General features: G+C 44.3%; 1 protein-coding gene across 1 annotated transcript in view; it reads right to left on the bottom strand.

The window, feature by feature from the left end:
- LOC138567884 (otoancorin-like) overlaps positions 1-14,960 on the bottom strand; it is a 701,441-nt gene that overhangs the window by 205,371 nt on the left and 481,110 nt on the right. The gene's annotated exons all lie outside the window — the stretch shown is intronic.

Raw genomic sequence — 14,960 nt, 5'->3', positions numbered from 1 at the left:
TCATGACTGAGGTCTTAATAGAGGTAAGTCACATGATGATGGGCAATACCGGACCACTTGCAATGGTAAGTCTGGATTCAATCTGAACCCAGAGCTACCAGTATTGCCTGCTGCCACAGACTTTACTAAAAGCTTTCTTACTTTGTCCCATGTACCATCTTCAAAGAATGGCAGCATAATAAGCTACTTCTACTGTTGAAGGTAAAGAGAGTAAAGTGCCAAGGACCAAACATTGTTCCTTGAAGTTGTAACTATCTGCAATTTCTGCAAAGGAAGACTGCTAAAAAAGGAAGGTGTGTAACTAAAAGAGCATACATCTTATCTGGCCTTATAGTAAAAGTGTAATAGGAACATCTGCAATCAGAATCCGGAAGGCAATGTAACATGGGAAGAGTCTCAGAAGTTGAGAAAATCTCAAGAGTCTGATATGATATATGATAAGGCATTCATACCACGCCTGTACACACGTGTTTCTAGGCGCCACAAGACAAGGGATGGAAGACATAGGGAGGACAAGACAACTATCCTACTAGGCCTTGTGTCATTCAGATTGTGCAAGTGGGATCAAGGCAGCATGGCTCTGAGTAAGTGCAGCCAGGCAGCGCGGCTCTGGGTAAGTGCAAGGAGGCAGGGGGCTGTAGGGGTTACAATCACAGCCCCTAAGTGCGTGGTGGGCCAGGAGGCAATGTAAAGGCAGACAGGTAAGTTAGCAAGGCAGTGAGAGAGAGAAGGCAGAGGAGAAAAGGAGGGTCTTGAGATGCTTCCGGAACTTCAGGTGGTTTGGCTCAAGTCTGAGAGGGGCAGGGAGGCCGTTCTAGAGGGAGGCACCTGCAGAGGAGGGAGATCTACCCCCCACTCTCTGCATGGAGAAGCCTCTGACCCTCAGAGAGTTGGAGGTGACTAGAAGGAAGGTATTTTGGAAGAGAATTTTGGACTTAGTGCAGGCCCCGGCACCAGAAAGCCTTGTGGACGATGCAGAGGGTCTTGAACTTGATTCTTGCAGCCATCAGGAGCCAGTGGAGTAATTTCAGGGCTGGAGAGACACAGTCGCTGGGCTTGAGGCCAAGGATAAGTCTTGCAGTCCTGTTCTGGATTGGTTGCAAGGGTGATGAGTAGAGGTAGGCAGATTGAGAAAGAGGCTGTTGCAGTAGTCCAGCCTGGAGAGAAACAGGGCTCTGGAGACAGTGAGCTTCTGAGGGAAAGTGAGAAATGGTAGAATACCTTTGAGGAAGTGAAGCTGGAAGTGAGCCTTTTTGGCAAGGTCTGTGGTGTGAGGAGAGAAGGAGAGAGTGGAGTCGAAGATGACACCAATGTGTTTTGCCTCACAGGAAGGTGAGAGTAGAGAACCCAAGGAGGGCGGCCAGAGTAAGAGAGGGAAAGCTGGGAACAGCGGTCCCAATGAGAAGGATCTCTGTCTTACTGGCGTTAAGGCAAAGATCGTTGGAGGCGCAGCAATCCTGAATCGGGGATAGACAGTCAGGAATGAGCGAGGGAGGAAAGGAGGCTAAGGGAAGACTGAAAGAGAGCTGAGTGTCCTCTGACACTGAAAGTTAGAAGAAAAGGTGGAGATAAGGTGGGATACCCAGGTTCACACAGAGTCAGTTGATCAGGGTGGCGTTTGTTTGTTTGTTTGTTTTATTCGTATTTATATAGCACACAGCAGCCCAAAGACATCGTGGCACTTGTTCCAGACACATGCTTAGTTACAGAGAATATACAGTGGAACATTTGTTACATATCTTGAGCAGTCTGTATACAAAAAAATTACATTTGTAGAGGGAGTGTGGAGAGAGGATATAATATATGTACATAGATTACTTTCTATGTATATTACATTTATATTACAAATATATATTTGGACAATTGGAGGTGGTAGCAGAGTTAGTACAGGAGAGTGGTCTTAAGGTTTTTGCGGAAGGCAGAGATGGATGCCTCAGCTCTAAGGGGGGCAGGGAGTGAGTTCCATAGTTTGGGTGCAATGTATGAGAAGCCTAGACCTCCAGCTTTAACTTTCCTGATGCGTGGTGTGTGTAGAAGGTTGGAGTACTGAGTTCTAGTGGGGCGCGTTGAGGAAGCTTTAGATATAGCTTCAGCTAGATATGTGGGAGCTGTGTTGTTGATGCATCTGTGTGTGATGGTGAGAATTTTGAGAGTAATACGATCTTTACCGGTAGCCAGTGTGCAGCTTGTCTGGCTTGGGATATGTGGTCTCTTCTGGGGATGCTCATCGCAGCTCTTAGGGCATTGTTTTGTGTGGTTTGTATTCTGTGAATGTTCTTGGCGGAGGTGCCAGCCAGGAGCGCGTTGCAATAATCGAGTTTGGCGCCTATTGTTGCTCTAGCTATTGCAAGGCAGTTTGATGTGGATAGGTAGGGTTTAATGGCGTTGATAGGTTTGGTGCTGTAGGCTGATGCAGAGGCTATGGCGCTGACTTGTTTGTTCATAGATAAGTTAGCATCTATGTGGACACCTAGAGCCTTGACCGATGAGGATACAGTGATGGTGGAGTTGTCAATGTTCAAGTTGGCGTATTGGGGACTTAGCTTTGTTAAGGTGTTTTTCTGTCCGAGGATAAGGATTTGAGTCTTGTCCCCGTTAAGACAGAGACCATTGACAGCCATCCAGGCTCGAATGGTAGCATAAATATTGTTTAAGGCCATGGCATTTTGGTGATAGGAGCCGGATAGTGGTAGGAGTACTTGGGTGTCGTCCGCATAATTGGGATATGCTACACCCAAAGAGTCAGGTAGGTCAAAAAGGGGTTTGGTGAAGAGATTATATAGGGTGGGGGCTGTACATGATCCTTGGGGAACACCGCAGTTGATGGTTGTGGGGTCGGCGTTTGCTATGTTGGAGAAGACCTTCATGGCCCTGCCTTCAAGGAAGGACTTAATCCAAGAAGCTGCTTGTTTAGAGAACTGCGCTGCCTTAGTGAGATGGGTGGTTAGTGTTTTGTGATCTACCAGATCAAAAGCTGCTGATAGATCGAGAAGGAGGAGCAGGGCAGTTTTACCTTTTTCCATGATCTGGGTGATTTGATTTTTTAGGTCTAGTAATGTGGATTCTGTTCCATGCCCCATACGGAAAACAGATTGCCTTTTACCCAATATGCAGTTGGCTTCTATGTATGATTGGATCTGGTTAGGGGCTGCCTTGTCCAAGATTTGCAGAAGGAACGGCACAGTAGTTATAGGTCTGTAGTTGTTAGGCTGAGCTGGGTCAAGTGTGGCCTTTTTTAGGAGGGGACGTACCCAAGCTTCTTTGAGACTATTGGGTACGGAGCCGGATTTGAATGAAGCATTAATGAAGGCAGTGATCAAAGGGGCAATATCGCTAGCACATTCCTTGATAATTTTAGGGGGGCATATGTCTCCTTTGCAGAGTGATGGTTTGAGGTGTTTGATAAGTTCAAGGACCTCAGATTCCGTAGTGTTTCGGAAGATGAATTGAGCATGTTTGGGTTTACTACTCTTTGCTTGTGTTACGGGGTTCGTCTTTTGGAAAGGAAGGGCTTTGCAGTGGTTTTGATTTTTTTTGTTTGAAGGAGCATTATTTTTTTGAGCATTGCGGATTGGATGCTAGCGCACCAGGCCTTGTCTTTAATTATCTCATCTGCGCTTGTTGGTGGTGTGACTAATTCGTTAAAGATTGTGAATATCTCTTTAGCTTGCGAGTTCGCATTGGATATTCTCTCATTAAGAGTTCTCTTTTGCTGTGATGATAGCTTTTTTATATTGTAGAGCTATCTGTTTGAAAAGGTTCTTGTTTAGGTCACTTGGTTCCGCTTGCCAATTTTTTTGTGATTGGCGTTTTTGTGCACGGAGCGTTTGGAGTTTGTCCGAAAAACAGGAGTTACGGTGGAAGGATTTTTTTTCTTTCTTGCTTTCTAGTGGGGCTATTGTGTTTATGGCATTGGCAAGAGTATCGTTGAAGATGGCTGATAGTATATTAGGATCTTGAGAGAAAGGCGGTGCTAAGCAAGGGTTGTTAAGGTAAGGTCGGAGGTTGTCTGCGTTAAGTTTTTTTGAGCTTCTTGTTATGGCTGGTGGTGCGTGGGTGAGAACTTTGGGGATAGGGGTGGTAGGGATGAGGAATTCAATGCAGGTGTGGTCTGTCCATGGATAGGCAGTGTTTGATGTGATGGTGGATGCACAGTTATGATCCATGACCCAGTCAAGGGTATGGCGTGATTGACCGTGTTGAAAGCAGAGGAAAGGTCAAGGAGGATGAGGACAGAAGGAGAGCTGGAGTCGAGGTTAGAGAGCAGATCATCACGGGTGTTCAGGAGAGCAGTTTCAGTGCCTCTGGCTACACTGAAGCCAGACTGATGGTCATAAACCAACAGATTCAGTGTGGAGGGTAAGCTGGGAGCTGACCAGCTTTTCCAGGAGTTTGTCCAAGAAAGGAGTGATCGAAATCAGGCGATAGTTTGCTGGACAAGTAGGATCGACAGAAGGCTTTTTTAGGAGGGGGTGCACAAGGGAGTGCTTGGGGAAAGAGGGGTAAGATCCAGTGGCAAAAGAGTGGTTGCAGAAATCGGCCAAGGCTGGAGTGATGGTGGCAATGTGGTCCTTGATGGTTCTTGACTTGTCTAGAGACATCATCAGGTGTTGTCAGAGAGAAGGAGAAAAAAGGAAGAGAAGAGGGAGAGGCGGCCAAAGGGGCCCTGAGAGAGAGGTAGAGGGAGAGGAAGAGGAGAGCGAGGACAGGATGTCCTGAGTTCTAGTGGTGAATTGAAAGGCTGGAGTCATATAGAGGACCTGGGAGGAAACAGGAGAGGTGGAGACTGCAGTATAATTGGCCAGCTCCTTGCAGATTTTAAAGAGTTTGGCCGTGTTATTAGAGGCCGCAGAGATGCAGTCTTGGATATGGACCCTCTTCTTGGAGAGGACATATAGTCTGTATTGTCTTTGGACCAGGCGGCAGGCTAGTTTGTCAGAGAATGCGCATGAGGCCCTCCACTTCCTCTCAGCCGCCATGCACTTGCATTTCAGGGCAGCAAGGTCAGAGTGGTACAAAGAGTTGCACTTGGAGGTAGGCTTCAGACGATTCTCATGACAGGGGCAAGGATGTCCAGAGTGTTGGAGATAGAAAGATGCAGGATAGAGAGGGCTGTGTCCGAGTGCGAGTCAGCCACAGGAATAGGAGGAGCAGAGAAAGTAGAGGCAAAGGCATCCACTGACACTCGCTTCATGGGCTTCATGGGCCGAATGACCGAGAACGTAGGTGGCAGTGCTGGAGAGGGCTTTGCCTGAAGGGCAAGAATTTTCAGGTAAGAGGAGAGCAGAAAATGGTCAATCCAAGAGAGAGGTGTGGTGAGAGGGTTAGAGAGGGGGATGCCTGAGGAGATGAGAACATCCAAGGTGTGTCCGGCAGAGTGTGTCGGACCAGAGGGTAGAATGTAAAGGGAGAGAGAGTCGCACAGGTTGCGGAAGAGCCCGTAGGAGGGATTAGAAGCATCCAGGTGGATGTTGAGGTCTTTGAGGAGAAATTGAGAGGTGGAACCAAGGAGAGAAGACGAGAGGTCAGCCCATTCTGAGAGGAAGAGGGTTACCTGGGCAGGTGGCCTGTAGATGGCGACCACAGTCAGAGAGAGGCCAGGAGAGATAGAGAGCCTGCAGAATAGGCATTCAAAGGAGAAGTAGGTCTGTGCAGGAATGACAGAAGCAGAGACCCACTCCGGAAAGATCAGAGCCACTCCACCTCCGGGCCTATTAATTCTGGGCTCAGAGAGGATCTTGTAGCCCTCAGGGAGGAGAGTGTCAAAACTTGTGACAGAGCTGGCCGTGAACCATATTCTCGGTGAGAGCGAGGACATCCAGATCAAGGTCTTCGAGCATGTGGCAGATGTCTGAGGAATCTTTGACAGCAGAGCGAGAGTGGATGAATGTGACACTCCAGACCTTAGTGTAACCAATACTGCATACACAAGTACTATTCTCACAAGTAAATATATAGTAATTTTTAAGGACTGTGAATCAAGTTGTACATCTGCTTAGAAAATTCAAAAAGTACACTTAGATTTATATACCTATTTTATAGACATAAACAATGAAATGTTGGGAATTCTGTAGAATGAATCATAGAAAAGTCAATAACATTCAATTGCAGTTCATCATCAATCAAATGTATTGTGGAAAATAATTAAATGTATACATACATCTCAGGTATCGAATAAACCACCTAAGTGTACTTATAATGATTTATACAGACAGCTGAACATCATATCCAGATGGTAACATACATATGTGTTGGATGTCTTATTGTTATGATAGTTCACTTGGCTCAACGCGTTTTGAGACTTTTCTTCAGGAGTAGGCAGTTCTACCTTCCTAAAAGAATCTATTAAAAATACAAACAAAAGTACAGAGTACAGAACTGCAGTACCCCAGCTGCTTTGACAACAAACTACATCTCCCAGCATTAGGCGGGTCTTAAAACAACATCGGCAGCACGTTAGCACTGGTACAATTGTCAGGCCGGTTCGTGCCGGTTGGTGCAAGGTGGTGCACCACCGCTCCTTACCTCGCATCTGCTTTTACATACTTGCTGCTGAGCCCTCTTCTACTGTCAGGTAAGTCATACTGCACCTTATGATGGATGCAGTCTGCACACACTTGGTACCTATTACCTGCAACCAATGTAGAACAGTGAAAAACATGGCAACACAAAACCTTTTGACCCCGCTTACCGTCCCTGTATCATGTGCCGACACACAAAATATAGAACAGTCTCCCGCACTGTACAATGCAGGGAGAACCATGGACAAGACACAGCTCACAAATAATGAGAACAACATTGACGCTAGAAATACTGAGAGTGAACTAAACACCACGTCGACCATTTTGGGTAACAATGCTCCTAATATCCTGCAGGATGAGTTACTATCCATTGCACTGTTAAACACTCCGTCACTGGTACAACATGGTACGGAGGTTGCTGACCACATTGCCATGTATAAACCAGATCTATTTGCAATCACAGAAAATATGGTTACATGATACCGCCCAACAAGCAAAAGCTGAATCAGTCCCCTCAGGTTATAAAATACACAGGACAGACTGTACGGACCGACGACGGGGGCGGGCGTGGGATATTGCACTTGTCACAAAAGATTCCTTTGACTCTCATACAGTTGACCTACCCAATCTAGAGAGGGGTGTGAAAATCTTTTGGTGAAAATGAAAATCAACCTGAATTTCTCACTATCTATACTTACACTCCACAAGCCACCTCAAAACTTACCTCACTTTGAAAAACAATTCATCACCTTACTAAATAACATCACCAAACCCAACTCATTTGTGATTGTATTAGGTGACTTTAACCTTTGGGCAGAAGACGCCTCTGATATTAAAGTAAGTTCACCACTATCTGTCAGGACCGGCGGGTGGAAGCTATGGAATTGCTGGCGGCATTAATCATTCAGGGTAGCGCTCTAGTCCTCAACTAACATAGCGGCCTGCACTATAACTTCCGGATCCACCCCTTCTGCTGGTGCGTTGTATCTGTTACCTCTTGCTACTTCGCTTGCACTCCGGTGCCTAGTCTAGCGTATTTTCTTGTGATTACTCCCGTTCTCTGCATCCCGGGCCTCCGGGATAACTCTCATCCTGTGTCTTGTGTTTTCTGTCCTTTCTTACTTATACGGTATCCTGCCGTTATACCGCTGCCCAGTTTCTGTTTGCCTTCTCTCGCTATCTACGCTTTCGTCCTCCTTGCTTGCATTCACGGCGCCTTGCCAGATAAACCCTGCTGCTTTAATTTTTACACGCGAGTGGCAGTGTTTCTTTTTGTACGCGAGCAGCTCTTGCAACTTCCATTTCCATACTTTACTTGCACCCGGCGCCTGTCCGTTCCTACTTGACTTTAGCTTCCATTTCTTTCAGTGTTTGAGGTTTCTTAACCACAGGTTTTTTCTATTGCATTTCCTATCAGCTCCAGTGCTTTTTTCCCTGAATTTCTGTTCATACTATCCTTTCCGGTTCCTTCATCACTATTGAGCCCTTCTCATCTTGCAGTACTATAATCATTGCTGGACATTGGTCTTTGGAAGCTACTTTTCATTACCTCCGCAACACACCAGAACCAGGGTTTTTTCTGCCTTCCGGCTTTTTCCCTGTGGCGAGGCTGGCCCCCCTGGGGGTCTCCCTGGGCAGTTTCTCATCTCTGTCACGGTGGCCTCTGGAGGGGTCAGACCTTATTTACACGAAAGAAAAGGTTGGAAACTAAAGGACAACCAACCCAAGGAAAGGAAGAAGGATAAAAAGAAGCCTGAAGCTGCACTTAAGGATAGCACCTCCGAGGATTCAGGTGAGGAGAAGGGGGAGTTTGGACCTGATCCTGACACTATCTGCCATAAGAACTATTGGTTTCACTCAAATCATAAATAATCCTGCACACCAAGGCGGTCATACCTTGGACTGGATAATGACACACAAATTTGAATGCAAGATGGTTAATATCTCACCATGCCCATGATCAGAAAATGTTCTGATTAATATATCTATAACTTTACCAGCAGCACCCAAAAAACTTGATACGAATTTGAGGATAACAAAGAAATGCAGAAACATCAAGAATGTTTCTGCCCGCACCTTCTCAACTTTACTAGCCAGTAAATTAAACAATTTTGAACAATTTGAGGAAATTACCGACCTATTGACACATCGTTCCTCAGCCATCAAGACAACATCTCACATATTGGCTCCGGAAAAAATCAGGATAGTAAAATCTGAAGTTGTAAAAAAGTCATGGTTTAATGAAAATGTCATTACAACCACAAAAATTAAAAGAGCATGTGAGCGAGACTGGAGAAAGAACCTCTGTCCTTCCTCTCTAAGTAAATATAAGGAAGCAGCCCATGCATGCAAGAAGAGCATTATTAAAGCCAAATCGGAAACACTATAGTGCCCGGATTAATCGTGCTAAGTCGAATTCTGGTGAATTGTTCAAAATTCTTATAGACTTTGAGAATCACACCTCCCCTTTTCCTCAAACAAAAAAAAGACTCAGCTTTGTGCCAATCCATTCTGAATGGATCTATGTGATTATTGCGACGGCCGAAAATGCCGCCTTTTTTTTAAACCCCTTTACACCACATATATATGCACCCCCCACATATATATGTGGTGCAACGGTGGTGTAAAAAAAAAGTCTGCATTTTTGGCCGTCGTATTTGAGAGGGTGACATTTTGGTACGATTCCATTCAGAATTAATTTTCTGCTAAAACATCCAGTCATAAAATAGCCATTGCTGAACAGCAGGTCAGCTTGGTATTTAAAACCACTCAAGCCCCTATAGACTACACTACTGAATGTGATAAAGACACCGCCTCCCCCAGTTTTGCATTTCAAAGTTGCTCAGAAAAAGAAATCCTGGATATAGTTAACAAAATTAAGTTGACATCTTGACTTGGGGATGTCTGCCCTGCTGACATGCTAAAGGGCTCCTTGGACGTCCTAGCTCCCTGGATCACCAGAATGGTCAACATGTAATTTAGGGATGGGTATGTTCCAGCTTCACTGAAAGACGTCTGGATTACTCCCCTCCTTAAGAAAACCACGCTTGACCGAGCTATTGGAAAGAACTATAGACCTATCACAAACGTCCCCTATCTATTAGGATGGTTTATAGTGATAATTTCCCCCAAAAAATGTCGACTTACGAAAATTTCGAAAAAAAATATTGAAAACAATAATGTCGAAAACCTATACTTATAATGACAAGAGTCAATTTTCAGAAAAAAAATGTCGAAAAAAATGTAATTTAGCACATATACATAAACAAGAAGAGTCCCCCAACCCTCCTCACCCAACACCCCCCTGCCACCCCCCCACCCCCACCACCCTCTCACCCCTCATACTCAACACATTTTAATTATATATATATTTATTTATTTATTCAATAAATAAATAAACAAGAAGAGTATCATTTACTAGGGGTGAGGGGTTCCCCCCAACCCCTCTCACCCAACACCCCCCTGTGACCTCCCCACCACCCTCTCAGTCCTCATACTCAACACATTTTAATTATTTATTTATTTATTTATTCAATAAATAAATAAACAAGGAAAATATTTAATAGGGGGGGTTCCCCCCAACCCCCTTCACCAAACACCCCCCCTGGCACCCCCGCACCACCCTCTCACCCCTCATATTCAACACATTTTAATTATATATATATTTATTTATTTTTTTCTAAAAATTCGAAAAAATGTAGAAATAAATTCAACATTATTGTTTTTCTACATTATTTTTTTCGACATTTTTTTTCAACATTTTGACTGTCGACATTATTGCATTTGACATTATCACTGACCACCATTAAGGATCATAGATTGAGTAGCTTATTTACAATTGAACAAATTCATAGAGGAAAATAAAATATTGAACATCCACCAGTCAGGCTTCAGAGCACAGCATGGAACTGAGACAGTTCCATGTGTTAATATCCCCGCAAAAATATTGCGATACAAAAATAATGCCATATTTTTGCAGCGATATTGACCCATGGACCCTGCCAGGGACACGCCTGCAACTCCGCATTATTTTTAAATGTGCGGGGGACACCCCCGCAACCTCCGCTCCCACAAATTATCCCCCCCAAAAATATTGCCTACGGCGAGACAAACGACCATATGTACAGCAATATTTTTGGTGGGGATAATATGTAGGGATACCACTGAGGCGGCCTCACTGGATCTTAAATCTAAAATCACAGGTATCGTAGATCAAGGCCACCCAGCCATTCTTATGCTGCTGGACCTATCTGCAGCTTTTGATCTTATTGATCATGATCTGCTGCATGAGAGGCTTAAAACCATTGCCAACTGCTCAGAGGGGGCATGTCACTGGATTAAATCTTTCTTCGGGCCAAGAACATCTATAGTGGCAGTGGAAAATGCTGATTCACTACCAATCCTATCCAATTGTGGAGTCCCACAGGGCCGTTGCCTGGCCCCAATTCTCTTCAATATTTACATCAAGCCTCTGCTTGACCTCCTGGATGGACTGGGTGTCAGTTAATCAAACTACGCAGATGACACCAGGTACTTTTTAAACTGACAGGGACATACTCACAAGACTCTAAAAATCCTGAATGAAGTCTAACGGGAGATTCAATCATGGATGGCTCTCTAGCACTGATTAGTGAAAAATCAGAGCTTCTCATGATCGCCTCTGGCCACCATATAAAAAAAACTCTATGAACTTTATGCTCACTTCCTCATATTTGGTATCCAAATTCCAGTTAGTAAAACTGCTAAAACATTTGGTGTTGTTTTAGATCATGAGCTCTCCATGAAGCAACACACCTCACAAGTTCATTCTTCCTATGGCCATGTTATTAAACTCATCCATCATACTCGTCTCTATCTTTCCATCGATAATAGATCACTGTTGGCAACAGCACTAGTCAATTCCAGGCTCGACTACTGCAGCAGCCTGCTTGCCGGCACATCTGAGACTTATCTGCTGCCCCTGCAATCTACCCAAAATGGTGCCATCAGAGCCTAAACGTGAACACATCTCTGCATACAGGAAAGCTCTTCACTGGCTTCAGGTGAAACAAAGAATTAGGCACAAGATCTTATCTTTGACCTTTAAGTGCCAACACAGATTAGCACCTCAATATCTTTTGGACAGAATATCCCCCAAACAATCCATTCGGGCTCTAAGATCCAGTGATACTCTCTCACTCAATCAACCACGCTATCGCTTGGAGAAATTTGGTGGCAGAAGCTTTGAAATTCAGGCACAGAGGGGATGGAATTCGCTCCGGGAGAACGTAAAAGCATCTCCCTTGCTGGCCATCCTCAATAAATCTGTGAAGACCATTCTTTTTAATCTAGCCTAACCGCTCCTGCTTAGTTCAAACCTTTTCTCTTTTCTCTATTCTGCGCTCTGAGGCCCACGGGCGTGCAGTGCATAATTCAGTAATAAATCATCACAACTATAATATGAAGTAGTCAAAACAATATTTAAGGTAACCTCCAAAATTTGGAGTCAAGAGCTTCAGCCAGTACCACTTCCTTGTGTTTAGATATATCAGACGCGCTTTAAACGTATCTCATCTAAGCAACATATTACAGACCTCAGTATACAGAACCTTACACCATCACCAACTGCAATGTATATATATAGATATATATCACAGGTCCACTTCGTACCATAAATGTCTCTATTGTAGAATTCTGAGAGGACTTACACCTCCTCCATTTTCAATTATATGTATTTCTTCCCACAGGATAATATTCTTTCAATCTGACATATAGGGCCTCATTACACGGACGGCGGTAAGGGTTAACGGTCACCGTTAACCCTTACCGCCTTACTACGAGGTCCCTTTGCGGGTTGGAGACTTTAACGCCTGCTTTTTGCAGGCGTTAAAAACCAAGCCGCAAAAGGACCAGGGAGCTAATTACGGTACTGCAATTTGCGGTGCCGTAATTAGCACCTTCCCCATTCCCATTATGCCCTATGGGGCAAAAATGGGAATGGGGAAGGGCAATGGGGGAAGGGGGAATTACTGCCCCACCAACCTTGGAATAGGGCGGTAATTCCCCTTTCCTCCAAGGCGGTGCCGGTATTTTACCAGCATGGACCAAGATGCTAATAGCACCTTGGTCCACCGCCGTCCGTGTAATGAGGCCCATAGTCTACGTAATAAAAAAATGAGTATCAGTAATGCACTTAATTTATCAGGAAAAATGTCCTCCCTCTACTCAATTATACTACTATTTACCAATCTAACCTTCTTCAGCTGTTAAGCATCTCCTTGCAGGGAAGTTGCCTCCCAAATCCCATCAAAGGGCAAAACTGTGGCAAAACCTGTGTTGCCACTATAAGAGCCTAACTTAATTCCCTCACTCGTCACCACTAGCCGCAGTGTGGTGCCTTAGTAAAGGTATCCAATTTGAGCAGCCAAGTTGGTAGGGAAGAGTACTTACTAGTTAGTCTTAATGTCACCAGTGACAATAATTAACCAATGTAAGGTTATATATGAAAGACACTTAAATGGTAATTCGGAAAAAGCAATTGGACTAACTCACACTGAGATCCTCTGTTAATTAAACTAACCATTTAGAGTTGCAAATCTGGTAATAAGTGTAACATTTTAAAGGGAATATCATCGCGATAAACTCATAACCAATTAGGCCAATCAGACATCAAAGAGATATTGAATAATGGTTTAATTCTGAGTGCAGCCGACGTATTTATGATTTAAAAAATCTCAAAAGTATCAACAAGAGAAGTTGAAGAAGCTTGAGCCTCAATAAAGGCAAAGTACCACTCATTGCAGAAGTGGAAAATACATTTTAAAAAATCAATTCTGCCGGGTTACTGTCACAACTAAAATAACATCCAGTGGTACATTCATTACCAATAACGGTAATGAATTACATTTTCACCGGCAATCCCCATTGAAGATGAAAATACCACCTAAAAATGCTGGAAATAAACATCCAAAATATCATAGCTCTGAGCTTGCCTTAAAAAGTTTCAAATTCGAAACCAGCTGTCATAAATTGAAGCATGTGTTATGTGTCGGCAGTAAGAAGACAGGTAATGGCGGATAAGCTCTGGAGTAATTAGAAGCTCAAGATGCTTGCAACGATGGAATGTTATAAAGACGCCGAGCCACGTTTGCCTACAGGTCCAGGGCTTTAACAAGTGTGTAATATTTGTTTACTTTCTGGCTATGAACATCTGTCCGCTTATCTTCCATCCTGTGAAACGCCATTGTGGATACAGGCACCAGCAGACACACCTTCCCTGGGCAATATGTTTGGGTCAGTGGTGGCACGGATCTGGATTTGTTCGGGTACACTTCTCCCTTACCCTGCGGGAGGAAAGCTTAGTTAATGCAGGAAACCCCATGATGAAAGAACGGGTCTTGATGTCCATAAGTGCCAGAAGCAGATGGGGGTATATGTCTCCCACGTGTCATAAAAACCATAGACAAAATACATTGTGCCCTTACTCAACCTGCAACAATCTTGCAATGTTTCTGGTCGTCAGTCGAGAACTCCTCTGTTGGGTGAACATTTGAATTGTGGCAGGTAAAACATTTCACTCTACCGGAACAAACCTGCAACAACCTGACCCACCCGCCAGACCTACACCCCCACCTTTATAGGACAGGCCCACATGACCTGAATGAAACTATCACAGAAGCTTCAGGCAACAAAACTCAAGTATTACTATTAGGAGAGGACGCCTCTCTTCACTGTCCAGTTCATAGAGATGGGTGGATGAGGCTGTTGTTGATACAGATGTTCACTACACAAATCACCAGGCCAGTTCCTTCTAGAGAGCTCCTGCCAAATACTGGTTGAAATCGATGACTTTCCTCTCTACACATGCTTATGTTTCCACAATTCGATCCTTGAGTCCATAATCCATGCCTTTCCACATCATGTGACCCCAGAAGAATCACTCGAACTAAGCTTGTTACAAGAATGTTCTAGCCCCTTTCAAATAATAAGAATGAACCAAAAGAGGGGATTTAACACAGGCGCTCCATTATATGTAATAAAATCACTTTCCATAATAGAGTCTGTGTATACAAACGGAAAGAAAAAGGCTAGTGTGGCATATAGTTGGAAATATGAAATACCTTTAAAGCAGGATAATCGTGCGACATGAATAGTACAAGGAAAAACTACATGGAGTTGTGAATGCCCACACCTGGACGGGTCTCCAGACACTAGCCTGCGCTGCATCTGGATGGGGGTGTGAGGGTTGGCATGACCACACCTGGATGGAGTCCTAATCATTGGCCAGCGCCGCGTCTAGATGGGAATAAGATGGGATGGAATAAGAAGGTCCAACAGGTGTCACACTCAGACAGAACTACGAATGTTAGCATGGTAAAGGTCAGGTAACCCACTAACCAATATAAGCTCAAACTCTGCATACTTATCTGACTCAAAAACTCACACAACCATCTCTCGCAC

Source organism: Ambystoma mexicanum, chromosome 2p, assembly GCF_040938575.1.
Source record: "Ambystoma mexicanum isolate Mex_15411 chromosome 2p, UKY_AmexF1_1, whole genome shotgun sequence".
Taxonomy (NCBI): domain Eukaryota; kingdom Metazoa; phylum Chordata; class Amphibia; order Caudata; family Ambystomatidae; genus Ambystoma; species Ambystoma mexicanum.
The sequence above is the reverse complement of the archived record's forward strand: the minus strand, read 5'-3'. Positions and strand labels throughout refer to the sequence as shown.